Source organism: Nesoenas mayeri (genome assembly GCF_963082525.1).
Source record: "Nesoenas mayeri genome assembly, chromosome: W".
NCBI classification, from domain to species: Eukaryota; Metazoa; Chordata; class Aves; order Columbiformes; family Columbidae; genus Nesoenas; species Nesoenas mayeri.
In genome coordinates this window covers 2,997,408-3,013,395 of record NC_137553.1, presented here as the reverse complement: position 1 = coordinate 3,013,395, position 15,988 = coordinate 2,997,408, and positions in this window count along the sequence as shown.

Genomic DNA, 15,988 nt, shown 5'->3' with positions numbered 1-15,988 from the left:
CTATGAGAGAGGTGCCTGAAACCAACAAAGCAGCCAAATCATTTGCAACTATTAATCAGGGTCCCAATGAGAATTACATGCAATTTATTGACCATCTTCAAGAGGCCATCAGTAAGCAGGTCGAAAACTTAGAAGCTACGGAAGCACTAGTGTTGAGATTAGCAGTAGAGAATGCTAACGTTTGCTATCAACATGTTATTTGCGAGTTTTACAGTACACATTATGTGCTCCTGTGTATTGCCTCTCTGAAAATCAAGCAGCTTGTCAGGAATGTGAGTTAATTGTTTTACTAGTTGTTTTTAAGTGCACCGTAAAACCTTCTCCCTGCTTGTGCCTTCCTCCCCCTCCTCCCTCTCCCTCCCCCCCTCTTCTCAAGCTTTTTACTTGCAAGATGGGGTCAGGAATAATTGTTTTCAGTTGTATTCCTAAAAAATCAGTATTGGGAGGTGTTTTAAAACTTAGGAAAGCACTCTGAATTATAAGGAAGGAAGATCTTGTAAAATATTGTAATTAATGGTGGCTGCGGTATGACTTAAATGATTGGGAAAAGTGTCCGGAAAATAGAATCTTGTTGCAATTAATGTTGTTTTTGAGACCAGAAGATCAGGACAAAATAAATCTCTACAAGAGATCATTAAATCATTTCAGACAGTTTTACAGGCGAGGTGCTTTGAACTTCAACAAGCTGAGAGAGAATTAACTGATAACACACAGGTCACAGAAAACTTGTTAAAGTCTGCAAGATGCTTTCCTTATTAACCTGTTTTCTTTGTGGGTATCTGTTTAAGTATGTTGCAATTTTGGTAGGTCTTTGCTATATGGTACGCTAAGTTCACAGTCTGCTAAATCATGAGAATCCATTGACTCAAAATGTGCATTTTGTGATAATTCAGAAGATCATGAGTAATTTAGTTCTTTACTGCGTGAATGTGATCGTAAAATTTTGCGTGTAGTGGCTGTTATTTTTCTCTCTAGCATGCTAGCTTTATTCCAGCATTCAGACTTGCGCAACTCTGTGACAGGCTGTCTCTCATGTCGGTGCACTAAATTTGGCTTTTCCGTATGCACACCATGTAAAGAATCCTGGTTTTGGAATAACAGCTGTAGCACACCGCATAAGACACTAAAAAGAACCAAACCAAAACAACACAAACAAAAAACAAAAAACAAAAAACAAAAAAGGCTTTGCCCAGTCCAGCTCGCTGTGGGGGGGCTGAGGGCTTCAGCACGCACTGATTTTTTTTGTCAGGGAGACCCAGAGGTACCTCCACCTGGCTGAGCAGTAAGCGGCCCAAAGGTGCAATGCAAAAATTGAGATATTGTCTTAAATTAGTGTGACTGTGATCCATCTGCATATTTGAACTGAGTATGTGGGAAACTGCAGCGAGTCTGTGGAATCCTTGACAGAAAATATGAGAGTAGAGATCAGCCTTGAGATACTAAGATTTACCCTTGAGAAGGATGGGAGTAAAGGAGTATCCGGAGAGAGGAGAGATGTACCCATGAGAGAGAAGGGGATAGAAGAATAACATGGATGATAGAAAAATTAACCAATGAGATGTTAGCACTGTAACTTGTAACCAATAGTGAAAAGACACATGAACTGGTAGAATTGTATAAAAATGCACTTGTAGCAATAAATGGCACCTATTACTTTCATCTTGAAAGAATTTGGTCCATGTCGTTTGTCCGTCTCAACCGTGACATATGGTGAGCCCGACATGATCCTGCCTGAAGAGGATCTTGCATAACAAGGTGACAGCGGAAAGCTGTGAACAGCCGAAGAAGAGCTGTGCAGACGGAGCCCGGTACAGCTGATAAGAGCAGCCAAGGAGAGCTGCCGAAGATCTGGATCGATTGAGAAGACACCTCGCTAAGGAGTAGGTGAGCTACTGGGAACAGGGGGGGTGAAACTTATCTAAAGAAGAGGGTACTATATTATCCACATGGAAGCTGCTTCTGAAGAAGCAGGGTGTTAGCCTTCCAGAACTGACTTCAAGAAAATGTTACTATGGGGCAAAGCACAAGGTTTAGAGGTTAATCCTGTGACAGCATTTACTTGGGGGATAAACTGATAGTGCTACCCAAGGGTCCAAGGAAGCAACTGAACTGTTAACAACCTGGCACTTGCTATTAGATACTCTGAAAGAGTTAAAACAGCAACAGGATAAGGCAGAGGAGGCGGAGGGGGATGGTCTTCTTGGCTCGCCTGGGCCAAATTCGGAGAAAAAAGCAAGATTAAGCACTACTCCGATCCCCCCTGTTACTAAGGATTCGTCAAAACCGCCCAAGTCCATATTATCTGACATGGATAAGGATCCGCGGCACTTTCTTGGAAAGTTAAAAGGAATAAAGGAGGAGCGTACGTATGTGTGGCCCCGAGATCAGAAAAAAATTATGAAAGAGTCGTATACATATGTGTGGCCCCGAGATCAGATAAAAGCTATGAAAGACTCACATGAAAAAACAGTGTTGGGTTATCTGCGATCTCGGGAGGGGCCCTCGGACCACCGGTCAGAGCAGTGCGTCCGGCTGACTGCTCCGCTGTCATTGATCGCGGCTCGAGCCTCTCCTCTACCATTATCAACCGCGGTTCCGCCGTCTGCGTCACCGCCATTAATCACAGTTCAACCCTCTGCCCCGCCGCAATCAGTCACGGAAAAAAAAAAAAAAAAAATGGACATTTTTTTTTCCCCTATCCCCCCTTGCCTGGAGATTTGGGTGGGGAGGACCCCCCTGTGGTGAGCCAGATCGAGCCAAATAACATAATTCCTACAGATCTGGGTCCCCCCAACCTGCCCCCGCCTCCCTCCCACACTGAATTCCCGAGGGTGAGGGTAGAGTTTCAGAGCGTAAATCGAACTTACCAAAAAGCTGGGATTTACCCCCAGTTTCGATTACAGTTAAACCACGGGACCCTGTGCATTTCTGGAAGAGACACTAATTGAAACACCACAACTACAGGCACGATAACTTTCTGAAATCCTGAGGCAGTCAACAGACCTCGCATATCAAGCTATGATAAAGGTGCCTGAAACCAACAATGCAGCCGAATAATTTGCAACTATTAATCAGGGTCCCAGTGAGAATTACATGCAATTTATTGACCACCTTCAAGAGGCCATCAATAAGCAAGCTGAAAACTTAGAAGCTAAGGAAGCATTGGTGTTGAAATTAGCAGTAGAGAATGCTAATGTTTACTATCAACATGTTATCTGCAAGTTTTCCAGTACAAATTATGTGCTCCTGTGTATTGCCTCTCTGAAAATCAAGCAGCTTGATAGGAATGTGAGTTAATTGTTTTACTAGTTGTTTTTAAGTTCGCCGTAAAATTTTCTCCCCATTTTTCCCAGTCGTGCTGCAAGGAGCACCCCTCCCTCCCCCCCTCTTCTCAAGGTTTTTACTTGCAAGATGGGGTCAGGAATAATTCTTTTCAGTTGCGTTCCTAAAAAGTCAGTATTGGGAGATGTTTTAAAACTTAGGAAAGCACTCAGAATTATAAGGAAGGAAGATCTTGTTAAATATTGAAATCAATGTTCGCTGCTGTTTAAGTTAAATGATTGGGAAAAATGTCTGGAGAATAGAATTTTGTTGCAATTAATGTTGTTTTTAAGGTGAGAAGAGCAGGACAAAATAAATCTCTACAAGACATCATTAGATCATTACAGACAGTTTTACAGCTGGAACGGTTTGAACGTCAACAAGTTGAGAGAGAGTTAACTGATAACACACAGGTCACAGTAAACTTGTTAAAGTCTGCAAGATGCTTTCCTCATTAACCTGTTTTCTTTGTGGGTATCGGTTTACGCATGTTGCAATTTTGGTAGGTCTTTGTTATATGGTATGATAAGTTTACAGTCTGTTAAATCATGAGAATCCATTGACTCAAAATGTGCGTTTTGTGATAATACAGAAGATCATGAGTAATTTAGTTCTTTACTGCGTGAATGTGATGGTAAATTTTGTGTGTAGTAGCTGTTATTTTTTTTTCTTTCTCTAGCATGCTAGCTTTATTCCAGCATTCAGACTTGCGCAACTCTGTGACAGGTTGTGTCTCATCTCAATGTGCTGGATTTGGTTTTTCCGTATGCACATCATGTAAAGAATCCTGGTTTTGGAATAGCAGCTGTGGCACACCAGATGAGACACTAAAAAAAAAAAACAAAACAGAACAAAACAAAACACAAAAAGGCCTTGCCCAGTCCAGCTTGGCGGGTGCCAAGGGTCCAGCGCGCAACTGACTTTTTTTGTCAGGGAGACCCAGAGGTACCTCCACCTGGCTGAGCAGTAGGCAGCCCAAAGGTGCAATGCAAAAAAAATTGAGATATTGTCTTAAATCGGTGTAACTGTGATCCATCTGCATATTTGAACTTGGTATATGGTTTTCATACCTGAGCTCAGTATTTTAGTTTGCATATTCGTATTTGGTACCAAAAGAATCTTCTTTGGGGAGATAATTAAAAAATAGGAACCGGTTCCACTGCTAAAATTCCACCTTGCCTCCCCTTAGGATCCTTACACATTAGAGTAATTGCTTATATTGTTAGAAAAGCATTTAAATTGTTAAAATGCTATGATAGATGTGAATTTGGAAGAGGTTGTATTTAAAAGTTGCTAGAATATTAACTGATTTAGATTTAGGAAAATAGACTAATGGATTTATGTTTATTATACTGGTTTATACTGTTTTTTGACATCTCTAGATTATAAAAGGTAAATGGAGCTAAGGAATGTAACTATTGCTGAGCTACTTGGAATTGCATATAAAGTGTATTATGTCTGGAATGAAATGGGAAAACAAAACAGCAAAATATCCCAGGCCTGTGTGCAGCTCATTGTAACTGAGGAGTTTGCCAGAGCCTCCCACTTCGTACCAGTGATTATACCAGCTGCATGGCCTTGGCTATATCTGAACTGCAGAAAGAAAAAAAAAAAAAAAAGGAAAAACCTGTTTTCCCGCTGCTAGGCAGAGAAAGGGGGGCTTTACTCCCCCCGCTCTGTCTTTTTTTTTCCCTGAAATATTGTCATCCATTTTTGTTGTGGCACTCTGTTGTTTTTTGGCTTTGAATCAGGGGTTATTGGTGTTTTTTATTTTTACTTCTGTCTTGTTTCCTAGGTTTTGGCACATCTGGGGAAAAGAGCTCATACTTTTACCTCCTTGCTGAAGTCAGTCTTTTCACACTGGTCAGCTTTGGGGGGTCACAGTGTTCAGTGCTTCTCTGGGTCAGACTGGTACTGATTTGAGTGTGGAGTGGAGCCAGGTTGGTTTGATGTGGAGTTCAAACTGATGTGTTTTCATGCTGGTCTGTACGTCTTGCCATCTCAGATGAGGGCGAGAGGGAAGTTTTATTCCCCCCCGCGCCCCTCCCCCAAGCAATGTTACTGCTAGAGAGCTGTAATACTGCATGAAGGAGTCAGAGGGTGAAGTTTAAAGGCATCACCAGTGGATCCATAGTTCTAATGAAACTGGAAAATTAAACCAAAAATTTGTTGATAGACTTATTCTGTGGTACTTAGTTGTAAGTGACTTCTTAGTAAATTACCATGCTAGTTTTTGAGGTCATGAGAGAGAACGAAAAAAAGGCCATTTTTTGAGACCAATGGAATGCCAAATTTGGAACAAAGTTTAAATACATGAATTCTTATAGTTGTTAGAAACTCCTATACCTCTCTTAGGTTAAGATTTGTTAAGTAAATTGTAAGCTCAAATAACGTTTTCTGAGAATTCTGTTTAGTTGCATGGCCTACAAGGAGCTGCTTGGATGGTGCAGATCTGCTTGCTGCAAATGAGAAATCTCCAAGGAAATTTCAAATGCTGTATTTCCACTAGTATTAACAGCCAATGTTTCGATAAAGCAAATACTATACTGATTGATCTGAAACAGGACTTCGATCTGGTAAGGGAAAACAATATCCAATAAATATGACAGCCAAAATGGAGTTGGAATCTTTGAGGAATAAATTTATGACAACGTTACAGGCTGACTGCGTTCGATTGGACTTGCAGATTTGTCTATTTATAGCTACAACATAGAAACAACCCACCATACTTTGCAAGTATGACCCAAAACCATGCTAAATCAGAAAGAACCTACATTAGTTATGGTCAAATCACTAGTCAATTAAAAAGGCCACATCAATTGATAACCTGGGGAAAAGGTTATGTTTGTGTCATTACAGGCCAAGGATTGAAGTGGATTCAACAAAGATTCAAAGGATGCAGATGGACAGGAGGGAGATAAGTTGTGAGGACTGTTTCAGATGTAAACCATGGATCCTAATTCAGTGTTACAGATGCTCGCAGACCTGGTGGTCTAGAAGCCTAGTAGCAAGCAGGTGGTGTACCTTCTGTGGAGAATGGCAATTTGAACAATCAGCAGGAGATCCAAAAGGGTGATATTATGATTAGATAGTTAATGCATAGATAAGGTAAAATTATGAGATATCTCTATCATAGTAATCTAAGTTCAGCAACTGATAAAGTTTTAGAAGGGATATTAAAGTTAAGCTATTGATCTTTTAAATAGGTTGAGATAATTTTTAAGATAGTAATTCAATTATTAGTATATACTGATGGTATTAAGTATGTTACCCTATAAACTGTGCAGTTATAAGTCTTTTAGGAATTTAAGAGAATATATTGTATTAACTTGTCTGGTTATTTTGAATCTATTAAAATAGTGTGATAATAAGGTTGTCATGATAGAATTAAGGTTTTAAGAATAGTTAGGTAGTTGTTTGATCTTATTAAGTAAGGTTTAACTGCATTATATGTAATTGTAACTATGTTGTTAATCACATGTTCTATGTTGCAGTATATTTCAAAACTGATGCACTGTGCAGTTCAAGGGGCCTGACTAATTCAAGAAAAGAAAGGGGGAAGTGTGGAGGGGTTTTGATACATAAAGATCTGTTGCTGAATTAGTCAGGCTCAAAAGGAACTCAAGGCCACTTCGAGAAGCTGAGTGCAGAGTCTGCTGTGAGAAAGAGGGGCGTTCCTCAATCACCGGGCTCCTGGCGTGGCATGAATCATTGGACATATCATCAGTGAGACTCCAGCGCACGGACAGCCCACGATACTCATTTAGCTAATCCATGCTTGGAGTGTGTACATGTGATTAGAATATAGTTATGTATATAAGGAGGCTTGTTTCTGTAATAAATGACTTAGCATGATTCACATTGAATCGACTTGTTTTGCTTAGTCCTTGTCTCGCTCTAACAGGTGCTTACTACAGGCCACCTGATCAGGAACAGCAAGTTGATGAGGCCTTCTACAGACAGCTGAAAGTAGCCTCACAATCACAAGCCCTGGTTCTCATGCCTTGGCTGCAGTGACCATTAGATGGTGGAGTTCAGGATCCTGTGTGGAGGAAGCAGGGCAGTAAGTAGGATCATGGACTTCAGCAAGGCTAACTTTGGCCTGTTTAGGGTCCTGCTTGGAAGAATTCCACAGGTTAGGGCTCTAGAAGGTAGGGGGTCCAAGAGAACTGGTTAATACTCAAGCATCACTTCCTCCAAGCTCAAGACTGATGCATCTCTATGAGCAAGAAATTAAGTACAGGGAGTAGGAGGCCAGCATGGATGAGTAAGGAGCTCCTGTCAAAACTCAGGTGGAAGAAGGATGTTTATGTAATTTGGAAAAAGGGTCACACCACCTGGGAGGAGTATAAGGTTGCTGTTAGAGTATGCAGGGATGAGGTAAGGAAGGCTAAGATCCACTTGGAAGTAAATCTGGCCAGGGATGTGAAGGACAACAAGAAGGGCTTCTTCAAGAACATCAGCAGCTAAAGGAAGGTTAGGGAAAATGTAGGTCCACTGCTGAATGAGGTGGGTGCCCTGGTGAAAAAGCTTACAGAGAAGGCGGAGTTACTGAATGCCTTCTTTGTTTCTGCCTTCACTGCTAATACAGGTCCTCATGAATCCCAGATCCTGGAGGTAAGAGAGAAAGACTGGCAAAAGGAAGACTTTCCCTTCATTGAGGAGGCTCAGTTTGGAAATAGTTTAGGCAGACTGGACACCCACAAATCCATGGGCCTCAATGGGATGCACCCACGAGTGGTGAGGGAGTTGGTAGATGTTATTGCTAAGCTGTTCATCATCTTTGAAAGGTCTTGAAGAACAGGAGAGGTGCCTGAGGACTGGAAGAAAACCAATGTCACTCCAGTCTTCACAAAGGGCAAGAAGGATGACCCAAGAAACTACAGGCCAGTCAGCCTTACCTCCATCCCTGGAAAGGTAATAGTACAATTCTTTCTGGATGTCATCTCCAAGCATGTGGAGGAAAATAAGTTTATCAGGAGTAGTCAGCATGGATTCACCCAGGGGAAATCGTGCTTTTGGCACTTCTAATTTTCTCCCTGCATAACTTCACAGGATCCTTGTAGTCCTGAGTTGCTTGCCCTTTAAGGTATCCTATTAAGGTTCTCAGTGGCTGTGCTTTCCAGACTGTGGGATCAGTAAACAAGTTAATACAAATTAGTCTCACAAATCTTTAAGACATAAGTTAATTTTAAAAAACAAGGTATCAGGTAGAATTCCTCCTTTGCAGACTATATTATTTTTGTGCATGCCAAATTTCCTATCAAGGATTATAGTAATGCAAGAAAGCAACACGTAGCGTGCAGAGCTAGTGGTAAAACAAGAGGAACTCCCTATTTCAGTAGTGTAGGCAACTTTACTGGAAATAGTCATGTACCTGATTCACAGAATATTTATTTTAACAAAAGGACATTCTGCATTAGCTGTGTATGTACAACATATCACATCACAGTCTTAATATCACACCATAATTAAGCTGTGAGCAGAATGAGCAGGTACAGTGCTGCCTGGAGAACTACTCTTCTCTCGTGTTTCGCATTCTTGAAGGTTCAAAGTCTGTCTCTTCTAACAAGTTTATAAGAACGGAGAAACTGTCTTTTACTGCCTCCATATCATCCAAGGAGCAGGGTTTAAGAACCCAGCACTTTCCATGTGCAAGTGGCTCAAGTTCAAAATATTTTTTGATCTATTAAGAAAAAACTACATAAATATATTAATATTTTAATGACAACACACTGTCTCATCTAAAAAAAACCACAAAACACCACTCAAAACATTAAAAAACAACATGTAAAATATAAAGATAGCAATTTTTATAATCTTACTCAGAGCTGCTTTTATAATACAGGTTTTATGATGTGACCTGAAAGTGTTTACTTTGGGGTGAGTGACCTCCTTGGAAGCTGTGGGAGATTTGAGGGATTTTCTTGAGGTTGTTGTGTGGATGGGTTTCTATTAGATGGAGATTTATTTCTGAACTAGCCAAAGGAATCTCAAGGACAGCTCGTGAACATGGACAATATCCAATCAGCCAATGCGTGCTTGGAGCGTGGACGCGTGATCAAGAAATAACTGCATATATAAGGAGGCTTGTTTCTGTAATAAATGGCTTCGCTTGAATTCATATTGGATTGTGTGGAGTCCATGAGTTTTCGCCCTCGCAGGAAGCTATCATTCTACCCATACATTTAACAGCATGGGAGGTCCAGGGGAGAATTATAAGAACTTAAGGCAAACAGCAAAGCACTTGAAGCAAGTGTTCAAAAACACAGCCAAAACAGCAAAAGTAGCTAAGAAATTTTAGGTTGCATTTGTACTTTAATGTTAAAGCTGTATGTTTCATCATACTCTGATTGGTCAACACTTAAGATGCAGAATTTGTTTCTTAAATTAATTTTGTGGGTTTTAAAATTAAACATAAAAGGCTAGCACGCTAATGTGATTAGAATAGTAATAGGTATTATATGTGAGACATGATGGCTTTCTATGATGATATTTTTTCAAAATCCAGCATGTTCTAGCAGACTTAATCTGCTTATTAACAATACATAATAATGCCTATAAATGCCTTTCAGTTAAACTAATTCATTGTCGACGCAGAAGTCACAGACTAGTCACACGATCAATATGATCAGACAGTAGTTACTTTATTAGCAGAGTCATCAGACATATATGCTATTGGCTCCCTTATTATGCGATAGCTAAAATCTGATTGGTTACATGCACTGTTAATGAGCTGTTCATGCGTCCTTAAACCGTTTCTGCTAGCTCAGTCCTTTTTGGTCTGTGACCACCAACTCCCCCCATGGCATCCTGTTTTTTCAGACAGGCGTTGCCCACGTACACTTGCCTTTCTTCCTCATTTTTCTGCGGCATAAGCTTGTATCAGCATTTCTTCAACCTTGATGTATCTTGCTGCAGCTTTGAGGCCTGCACTTTACAGGCTAATCAAGTTCATATCTAAAGTGTCTGGATTGCTCACTACATGTCCTTGGTCTTCTAAAAACCCCACAATTCATTTTTTATTTCTGCAGCAACCATGCAGCAAGGAAGCACAAGAATATGACGCAATATAGAATTGCAAGTATTAAGGTGATTATAAGCCTCTGACAAAATAACAGAGGAATATGCAGTTTCTTGGAAAGACAAATTGGCACTGATGCTAATTACACCAAATGTCAAGGCAGAAACACAGACCCACAGAAAGAGAGAGAAATAAAAGATTTTAATTTAGTAGTATTGAGGCGCGGAATGACCTTACAACCCTTGAGGTTATAAAGAAGGTATGTATTTATTTACGATGTCGGACACACGGGGAATCATTTCACCTAATACGTGTGTAAAATTGCAGTAGCTGTGAGCTTGGTTAAATGCAGTTAAGTGTTACATATGCATGAAAGTTTTAGGAACGCCTATACATTTTCATAACCTGTCCCCGAGAAGGTGGTTCTTATTACAATGAGTTCCGGGAGACCATTTCCAGAGTCTCCACCTCCGGCTCCTCCTGGTTGCAGCTGCGCAGTGATTGTGAACCCGGGTCCTCTTTCTCTGTACACGGTCACCTTTGGTCCGGTGTGATGAGTTGGTTAGGTCTCAGACTGCTGAGTTGGTTAAAACTGGCATATCTCCTGTCCTGTGCCCAAGTTTCTGTAATCTAGTTCACCCAAGGATGCATCAAGGATGCACCCAAGGATTATTATTTTTGCAAGGCGTCAGTGAAGTCCTGTTTTTCGTATGATAAGTTACACAGAGTTAAGCAAGGCTAGGCAATAGTGATGTGGGTTAAAGGGTTAGCTCTCTAAGTGTCTTTAGTGATGTGGGGTAGGGTTAGTTCTTTAAGTGTCAAGTGTTAGTTTTTTAAGTGTTAATTAGTTAATTGTCAATTCCCTGTATCAGTATACCCCAATAATTTTTCAAAATAGCAAGTACAATATAAAAACATATTTTGATCCTATTAATGCCTCTTAGGAGAAGACAGCAGTTTGCAGGTTATTTTGGTCCACAGAATACCATTTTCATAAAAATTTTAGTCTTTGATAGTATTTGATCCAAATTTGTGCTCATGTTTGACTTGTCAAAACAGACATTTAGTTTTTACATCTAAAATTATATCAATACTTGCTATTGTCAGTATACCAACAGAAATATTTAGAGCTGACTTAGTCTGCACATTCTTGTTCCTTGTAATTATTGCCAAATATTCTTAATTTCGTTTTAGCACAGACTGAGCCACAAATATGCAAAACAACAAGAACAGTTACTTTTATGGTGGTAGGCAGTAGAGGACCTAGACAGGCAACTGGAGCCACACTATGTGATGCTCCGTATGCAGGGGAGAAAAAAAAAAGGCTACCAAAGCCCAAACAAGCTGCAACATCTCTATGTAGTTCTTATAGTGTCTATACAACAGTGAATTTGATTGTGACAATGTGTCAGGAAGGGTTTCTTATTTGTTAGAAAGGAATTTTGAGCAGAACTTCTAGTAAAACATATCAGAAAAAATGGTGATTTTGAGATGGGAACTTCTGCTTCCCGCAGCTAAGATACAGGTGAAACCTTTTAAAATCTATTTCCAACAAAGCAGAATTGTATCAATAACAGTCTGCAATCATTTGAAAATGAAGTGTGGTACTCGACATTAATTTCCCCTCAAACAAATTTCAGAAACAGATGAGCTGAAATAAATGGGATTTCAACCATCGGTATTTTAATATTAGCGTACTTATTTTTTAGCATTGCTATCTCAGTGCCATATTAGTATCTGATATGTTAGCATGGTTATATGTGATCAGAACTTAAACACAAAGCTCTATAAGGGATATACTGCAATGTTTCCTGCAGCAGAAGAGACACCAAATTGACTTTACCCCCATTATATTGTGTGATTTGGTATACTACCTATATAGAAATTGTTTAGCATAATTTGCATAGCATTAGTAGCTAAATTTGCTGCAGCCTTAGGCCACAAGCAGTGAACTTTCACCTAGATATGTTGACCTTTTACCTAGTCAAGTAAAAGAAGGATGCAGAGCCGGTTCAAGCCAGAAGATAAGGAAGCTACATTCATTAACTGAAGCTGCAACCTTAGAGTTAAGAAATGGCCCACCTAGAGACAACGAAAGGACCCAATGAAGAATGGGAACACCCCAGACCCAGACTGGTCTGAAATGTTGCATGAGGAATGGGGAATTTAGATTGTGAGGGTATAATTGCCCAGGGATTTCTTTGTTCAAGGTTCCTCTTTGGAAGCACCCAGCTCAAGCTGTAGCGCTATTAATAAAAAAGAATTGCTTTTTGGTTTATGGATTCAGATACCTCTCTACTGGGGGATCTCCAAAGTAGCACCTAAGCTCCCAGGCAGAGGTGACACAGACGGGGACACAAGTGCTGGTAAGTTCAGCCCTGCTGGAAGATCACTGGGCCTGCTGAGCTCACCTGTATTTCAAGGCTTCAGGCAGGCGCAGCCTCCCGCTCTTTCTCACAACAAAGCAGGAATCTCAGACATAGTGATAAGGTGTCTAGAGTTTCTCAGAGGCCTATGTTATCTAACACAGAGGTCCTACTCATCAAGCACACAAGGCCAGTAAAACAATTAGTGTGATGTATGTGTTTTTTTGTTTTTTCTACAGACAGGTGCAAGTCACTTGAGCGTATTTACATTTAACTAACCTCCTGGCCAAATCTTCCACTATATCCCCATACACACACCCTCTACTGGGTGCCATCAGCCCCCTGAGCTCACTGAAGTCTGTCCACCATTTTATTTACATAGCCTCTTGAATTAAGGCTATACTTTATGAAGAAAGGATAAGGAAAAGGTCATTACATTGTAAAGAGAGTACTTGGATTTTAAAGCATTAAATATGTAAATTTCTATTTCAACAATAAAACAGCATCAATTGATTTAGTAAAACAAATTTTGCAGAGAAATTATTTATTTCAATGTCTAGTGTTGATTAAAATTTATTTTTTACTATTTCTCGGTGTGTAATCAAAATATAACAAAATCAGCAATGTGTTGTCATCATTTTCCACACCTAAGGAATGTTTCAGAGTATCTGCATTAATAGGCCCTAAATGAATGCTGAAATTAGTGATCATTAAGCAGTGTCTTTTGAAATGGGAAGTTTTGGTAACGGCATGAAAGCACAACTGCTTTTATTCACATAAGTAACAGTTATTTTGTTCATACCTACCGAGAAAAAAGATTTGCTAGATGACTTGTCTCTCTAACCCAAATATAGAAGAATAACACTAATTGTCTTACAAATAATAAATAACTAAACCAGAAGAAGTACAGAAGTGATCTTCCACAACCCAAGGGACACTGTGTGGTATGTTACTATATTTCCTCATTTAAACTTCACACCACAGTGGAGTTTACTAAACCCCAGAGCTCTGCAAGCAGGCTCTACTACTTTGAAAGTTCCAGAAAGAAGTTTTCAAACATAGATATTTTCCAATTTACTTCTCCTCCCTTTAACTCAGAAGATGTCATTCAGTTCTAAAAACAAGTTTTTTTCTGACTTAAAAAGGAACCCTTTTTTACATGTAGGAGATAAAACAACTACACGAAAACAGACTGACACAAACAGATGCCCAACACTGTTTATACAGTTGGGTTTTCCACTGGAATACCCTTAGCTGTCCATCCACTTTCCTTTTGTTTCTCTAGTTGCTTTCTGCTTCAATGGCTATCATTCACACTTGTTCCCTACCAGATTTCCTGTAAGGATGCACATGAATCACCAAAAATGTCTGAAGGAAGCTGAAATTCTCTGAATACTCACTCAGATAGTTCTTGCATAATCAGATAATCAGCAGTAACTATTTTACAGCTCTCTTCAACTGCACTAGCACAAAAGAGTTCCTAAGAGGAGCTCTTTTTTCTTCGTCTTGCATAAATGGTGAAAAGTTTTCTGCCTGTTCAGGGATGCCAAAGAAAAATATAAAAACTCAAACATGCTTCAGATGTCTGACACATTTGATGTGCATTTACATACTGACTTTGCAATTTAAGTGTTTATTTGTTAAATTTTTAAGATAAGAAGAAAATACAAACTATTAAATCCTCATAATTTTAAGACTTCTTTACTAATATTTTACAGGAACTCACTGTATGTTTTGACTCCACATGGGGACCTTGTTTTACAGAGAAGCTGACATATTTATGCCACATTCTGAGGACAATAAAATCTAACAATACACATTTGCAGTTATTCCCACTCTTCCCACACTCCACCTTCTAAGTCCTATTCTAACAGCACAATATAGTAAGCATATTGTTATCAGATGTTGCTCAACCTGTGTGCTAGAAAAGTCAAGACACAGTAAAAGGATTGATTCCCAGAACCTCAGTTGGTGTAAATTGGCACGGCAGGATGGAACTGATATGACCAAATCGATCTACTTCAGCTGAATAATCAGGCCCTGCTGAAAGCTTTTATATGTTCTATTAATGAACCTTATCTAGCCAGTTCACAATACACATGAACATAAGACATATAGGAAAACTTAGACACTGTAATATACGAACAGAAAGTCATTTCTATCTATTACTCAACATGAAAAAAAAACTACTTGAAAGTATTGTTTTTCATTCGAATTCAAAATTTGAATACCAAATTTCACCAACACAAAAAGGCTTCCAACCCACTCTGATAAATCTGTTGTAAACAAGTACAAAATTCAGGTAGTCACTTATATTACCAGGCTGTATTTAGAGAATTTTGATGGATAAAATATTTTTTCATCCATTAATGTTTTACTGAACAGTTTTGCTGGGAATAAAAAATCCTGTAATAACACATGTATATCATATCTGATCAAAAGCTGTACAGCCATGTCAGTGTCCTCAGTAATCTGATTTTTTCAAAGACATTTACAGGATTAAGCAAATACTACTGCAAGAAGGTGAATGGTGGAGGTATGAATTAAACTAAAATTACCTAATTTGCTGAATCCATATATTAGCCACAAGAAATGTTTCATTCATTTATTTCAAATCTGCATGGATAAGAAATGCAGTAATAACAGGAGATTGGAGTTCCCCATATTCATATTGCAAATGTTTTATTGAGCTGTGATGCTGAGATTACATTTTTGGTCACAATAAAAATCTGCCTTTTGGAGCAATGGTTTAGAAGACTCAGGAGAGAAAGGCAATTTTGATTGCAAAGTCTGTGAACAACAGAAAAGCTGCCTGTAACAGTGAACAAAGCATGCACAAATTCAATATCCTTGGAGAAGAGAAAAAGGCAAAAGTCCATCACATAATATTAAGTTTTAAAAAAGGAAACTACATTAAATGAGTAACTTAAAGAAAACTAACTGTGCAGCTAAAAAGGTAAAATCCTTGCAGGTGGCATGGAAAAAAAAGACATAATTAAAGGCTCAGAGTATATTTATATTGCTACAGAAGAGTTTAAAAGAAACAAACAAAAAAAAAGCTTTCAACAGTTGTAATAAGGAAAATGACGTTATTAGAGGTAAGTTATGTCTAAAAAAAGGAAAACGGAAAACAAAAGAAAGGAAGCTCTGGCAAATCAAATAGAAACCACAAATGTTGACCTAATAACCATAGAGTGGAACCCATTGCTTAAATCACCACTGACTACTTCACATATACCTGCTTGTATGCTGCTTCATAACAGTGATCTTATCCATG